We start from the raw sequence: 6,295 nt of genomic DNA on the forward strand, positions 1-6,295 counted from the left end.
GTCATGCGTCCTCCGATACACAACCCAACCAGCCGTACTGCTTCTTAACACAGCGCGCATCCAACCCGGAAGCCAGCCGCACCAATGTGTCGGAGGGTACACCATGCACCTGGAAACCTTGGTTAGCGCGCACTGCGCCCGGCCCGCCACAGGAGACGCTGGTGCACAATGAGACAAGGACATCCCTACCGACCAAGCCCTCCCTAACCCGGACAACGCTAGGCCAATTGTGCGTCGCCCCACGGACCTCCCGGTCGCGGTCGGTTACGACAGAGCCTGGGCGCGAACCCAGGGACTCTTATGGCACAGCTGGCGCTGCAGTACAGCGCCTTTAATCACTGCGCCACCCGGGAGGCCTGAATCTTGTTTCTCATTGTCTGAGAGTCCTTTTGGCAAATTCTAAGCGGGCTGTCATGTTCCATTTACTGAGGAGTGGCTTTCGTCTGGCCGCTCTACCATAAAAGCCTTAGTGGAGTGCTGCAGAGAGGATTGTCCTTCTGGAAGGTTCTCCCATCTTCACAGACGAACTCTGGAAATCTGTCAGAGTGACCATCGGGTTCTTGGTCACCCTCCCCTGACCAAGGCCGTTCTCCCCCAATTGCTCAGTTTGGCAGGGCAGTCAGCTCTAGGAAGAGTCATGGTGGGTCCAAACTTCTTCCATTTAAGAATGATGGAGGCCAATGCTGCATAATTTTTTGGTACCCTTCCCCAGATCTGTGCCTCAACACAATCCTGTCTCGGAGCTCAAAGGACAATTCCTTCGACCTCATGGTTTGGTTTTTGCTCTGACATGCACTGTCAACTGTGAGACCTTATATAGACAGATGTGCGCCTTTCCGAATCATGTCCAATCAATTGAATTTACCACAGGTGGACTCCAATCAAGTTGTAGAAACATCTCAATGATGATCAACAGAAACAGGATGCACTTGAGCTCAAAAGGCCTGAACTTGAATTTTTTTATAAATTTGCAAAAGTTTCTAAAAACCTGTTTTCGATTTGTCATTATGAGGATTGTGTGTAGATTGATGAGGGGGGGAAATGACCTTAATCCATTTTAGAATAAGGCTGTAAAGTATCAAAATGTGGAAAATGGGAAGGGATCTGAGTACTTTCTGAATGTACTCTAAAACACAAAATATGAATTGGTATGCTAAAATGTATAAATATGTAAATCACTATTACCAATTACAATACAATTTAACAGTTATGTGCTGTTTTGCTGTATATTAACTGTAGAATTCTGTAAATTATGGGGCATTGTGGACACATTTTGTGGGAGTGAAAATAATTGCTGGCTCATTAACATATTTTGCTTTGTAAGTGGTTATATGTGGTTTGATTTGATTAACTGAATTTACCTCAACAGGAGGGGAAAAAAATCGCCAGATTTAAAGGGAATACATTGCAAAGGATGAAGTAGCAATATCATGTTTTTCCTAAATCGCTGATTCCTGGTCTGGTTCATTCTCTGCTCATAGGTTAAACTCTTCCACTTCACATATCCCAAGCAGCATCCCCATACTTGTCGGGCATAGAGAACTGATACTGTATACTGGTTGTTCGGGTGGGATTGGCGTGGAATGTGGGGGTCCATGGGTGGCTTTTGGTCATTTTATTGGATTCCTCATGTCTTACTCATTGTTAAGAAGAATTATGGTACAAATTGGATTTTAGGTACTATATTTATTGAAAATTATATGAATCCTATAAATTAAAATAGCCATTTTGGGGGTAGTCAATTATCTTAATTTCTCAGAGATCACATTATATTTCAACAAAATAATATTTACTGTATGCTAATCTTGTCTTAAAAAATATATAAAAAGTAAAAACACCTTTATTTAACCAGGTAGGCTAGTTGAGAGCAAGTTCTCATTTACAACTGCGACCTGGCCAAGATAAAGCAAAGCAGTTCGACACATACAGCAACACATAGTTACACATGGAACAAACAAACAGTCAATAATACAGTAGAAAAAGTTGATATACAGTGTGTGCAAATGAGGTAAGATAAGGGAGGTAAGCCACTAAATAGGCCATGGTGGCGAAGTAATTACAATATACCAATTAAACACTGGAATGATAGATGTGCAGAAGATGAGTGTGCAAGTAGAGATACTAGGGTGCAAAGGAGCAAGATAAATAAATAAATACTCTATTGGAATGAGGTAGTTGAATGGGCTATTTACAGATGGGCTATGAACAGGTGCAGTGATCTGTGAGCTGCTCTGACAGCTCGTGCTTAAAACTAGTGAGGGAGATAAGAGTTCCAGCTTCAGTGATTTTTGCAGTTTGTTCCAGTCATTGGCAGCAGAGAACTGGAAGGAAAGGCAGCCAAAGGAGGAATTGGCTTTGGGAGTGACCCGTGAGATATACCTGCTGGAGCGTGTGCTACGGGCGGGTGCTTCTATGGTGACCAGTGAGCTGAGATAAGGTGGGGCTTTACCTAGCAAAGACTTGTAGATGACCTGGAGCCAGTGGGTTTGGCGACGAGTATGAAGCGAGGGCCAGCCAACGAGAGCGTACAGGTCGCAGTGGTGGGTAGAAAATGGGGCTTTGGTGACAAAGCGGATGGCACTGTGATAGACTGCATCCAATTTGTTGAGTAGAGTGTTGGAGGCTATTTTGTAGATGACATCGCTGAAGTCGAGGATCGGTAGAATGGTCAGTTTTACGAGGGTATGTTTGGCAGCATGACTGAAGGATGCTTTGTTGCGAAATAGGAAGCCTATTCTAGATTTAATTTTGGATTGGAGATGCTTAATGTGAGTCTGGAAGGAGAGTTTACAGTCTAACCAGACACCTAGATATTTGTAGTTGTCCACATATTCTAAGTCAGAACCGTCCAGATTAGTGATGCTGGACGGGCGGGCAGGTGTGGGCAGCGATCGGTTGAAGAGCATGCATTTAGTTTTACTTGCATTTAAGAGAAGTTGGAGGCCACGGAAGAAGAGTTGTATGGCATTGAAGCTCGTCTGAAGATTAGTTAAGAATGTGTCCAAAGAGGGGCCAGAAGTATACAGAATTGTGTCATCTGCGTTGAGGTGGATCAGAGAATCACCAGCAGCAAGAGCGACATCATTGATGTATACAGAGAAGAGAGTCGGCCCGAGAATTGAACCCTATGGCACCGCCATAGAGACTGCCAGACGTCCGGACAACAGGCCCTCCGATTTGACACACTGAACTCTATCTGAGAAGTAGTTGGTGAACCAGGTGAGGCAGTCATTTGAGAAACCAATGCTGTTGAGTCTGCTAATAAGAATGTGTTGATTGACAGAGTCGAAAGCCTTGGCCAGGTCGATGAATACAGCTGCACAGTAATGTCTCTTATCGATGGCGGTTATGATATATTTTAGGACCTTGAGCGTGGCTGAGGTGCACCTATGACCAGCTCTGAAACCAGATTGCATAGCGGATAAGGTACGGTGGGATTCGAAATGGTTGGAAATCTGTTTGTTATCTTGGATTTCGAAGACCTTAGAAAGGCAGAGTAGGATAGATATAGGTCTGTAACAGTTTGGGTCTAGAGTGTCTCCCCCTTTGAAGAGGGGGATGATCATGGCAGAGATCGCTTATCTCAGACAATACGAAAGAGAGGTTGAACAGGCTAGTAATAGGGGTTGCAACAATTTCGGCAGATAATTTTAGAAAGAGAGGGTCCAGATTGTCTAGCCCGGCTGATTTGTAGGGGTCCAGATTTTGCAGCTATTTCAGAACATCAGCTATCTGGATTTGGGTGAAGGAGAAATGGGGAGGCTTGGGTGAGTTGCTGGGGGGGTGCAGGGCAGTTGAAAGGGGTATGGGTAGCCAGGTGGAAAGCATGGCCAGCCGTAGGGAAATGCTTATTGAAATTCTGAATTATAGTGGATTTATCGGTGGTAACAATGTTTCCTAGCCTCAGTGCAGTGGGCAACTGGGAGGAGGTGCTCTTATTCTCCATGGACTTTACAGTGTCCCAGAACATTTTGGAGTTTATGTTACAGGACGCAAATTTCTGTTTGAAAAAGCTAGCCTTAGCTTTCCTAACTGCCTGTGTATATTGGTTCCTAACTTCCCTGAAAAGTTGCATATCGCGGGAGCTATTCGATGCTAATGCAGTATGCCACAGGATGTTTTTGTGCTGGTCAAGGGCAGTCAGGTCTGGAGTGAACCAAGGGCTATATCTGTTCCTGGTTTAACATTTTTTGAATTGGGACGTGCTTATTTAAAATGGCGAGGAAGGGACTTTTAAAGAATAACCAGGCATCCTCTACTTATGGGATGAGGTCAATATCCTTCCAGGATACCCGGGCCAGGTCGATTAGAAAGGCCTGCTCGCTGAAGTGTTCAAGGGAGTGTTTGACAGTGATGAGGGGTACCTGGTAGGTTCATTGATAATTTGTGTGAGATTGAGGGCATCAAGCTTAGATTGTAGGATGGCTGGGGTGTTAAGCATGTCCCAGTTAAGGTCACCTAGCAGCACAAGTTCTGAAGATATGTGGGGGGCAATCAATTCACATAGGGTGTCCAGGGCACAGCTGGGGTCAGAGGGTGGTCTATAGCAAGCGGCAACGTTGAGAGACTTGTTTCTGGAGAGGTGGATTTTTAAAAGTAGAAGCTCAAATTGTTTGGGTACAGAAGTTGATAGTAAGACAGAACTCTGCAGGCTATCTCTGCAGTAGATTGTAACTCCGCCCCCTTTGGCAGTTCTATCTTCTCTGAAAATGTTATAGTTAGGGGTGGAAATATCAGGGGTTTTGGTGGTTTTCCTAAGCCAGGATTCAGACACGGCTAGGACATCCGGGTTGGCAGAGTGTGCTAAGGCAGTGAATAAAACAAACTTAGGGAGGAGGCTTCTAATGTTAACATGCATGAAACCAAGGCTTTTACGGTTACAGAAGCCAACAAATGAGAGCGCCTGGGGAATAGGAGTGGAGCTAGGCACTGCAGGGCCTGGATTAACCTCTACATCACCTGAGGAACAGAGGAGGTGTAGGATAAGGGTACGGCTAAAGGCTATAAGAACTGGTCGTCTAGTTTGTTTCGAACAGAGAGTAAAAGGAGCAGGTTTCTGGGCACGGTAGAATAGATTCAAGGCATAATGTACAGACAAAGGTACGGTAGGATGTGAATACATTGGAGGTAAATACAGAATACATCTGTTTGTAAATAAAGAAACAATTTCATAACAATCTGAGATGGTGGGTGTCAAAATCCTCCTTCTTGTGCTTTTTGAGGTGGAATGACTCTAACGTTGAAATCCATGGCTTTCTGTCACTTTAAGTACCAGAACCTATCACGTGGTAGGACTATGCGGAAGTAGACAGACCCCTGTGAGAAACTAGCCAGAATAAGGATTATCCACAATAGTGGAATTTGCGGTATGCCTTCAAAATACAAGTCCCCCATTGAAACTGATCCAAAGGGACACAAATAGTGGAATAATGCCATATTTGGTGTAGATAGTGCTAAACAAGTTTGGAATGTTGTTATATAACTTCAAAATAAATACAATTATTCATTAATTAGGCAATAAAATGTTTGTTTTTTAAGTTTCAAATCCCAGTGTGGATATATTAGACTGCATAATTGCATTGGGGGCATACATACACTGAGTGTACAAAACGTTAAAAACACCTTCCTAATATTGAGTTGCACCCACAGGAAACTGCTGAGCATTAAGAACCAAGCAGCGGTGCAGTTCTTGACACAAACTGGTGATCCTGGGCTCCTGAGTGGTGTGGTGGTCTAAAGCACAGCATCTCAGTGCAATATGTGTCACTACAGTCTCTGGTTCAAATCCAGTTATAATCACATCCAGCTGTAAAAAATAATTTGTTCTGAACTGATTTGCCTAGTTAAATACAAGTCAGAACTATCATACCCCATTCAATGGGCCTTATATATTTTGTTTCAAGGCTTAAAAATCCTTCTTTAACCTCTCATCCCCTTCATCTACACTGATTAGAGTGGATGTAACAAGTGACATCTAAACAGCTAAAAAAGAAACGGCCCTTTTTCAGGACCCTGTCTTTCAAAGATAATTAGTAAAAATCCAAATAACTTCACAGATCTTTATTGTAAAGGGTTTAAACACTGTTTCCCATGCTTGTTCAATAAACAATAAACAATTAATGAACATGCACCTGTGGGAAGGTCGCTAAGACACTAACAGCTTACAGAAGGTAGGCAATTAATTTTAAGGTCACAGTTAGGAAAACTTAGGACACCAAAGAGGCCTTTCTACTGACTCTGAAAAACACCAAAAGAAAACTGCCCAGGGTCCCTGCTCATCTGCGTGAACATGCCT

This window comes from Oncorhynchus tshawytscha, linkage group LG06, assembly GCF_018296145.1.
Source record: "Oncorhynchus tshawytscha isolate Ot180627B linkage group LG06, Otsh_v2.0, whole genome shotgun sequence".
Lineage (NCBI taxonomy): Eukaryota > Metazoa > Chordata > Actinopteri > Salmoniformes > Salmonidae > Oncorhynchus > Oncorhynchus tshawytscha.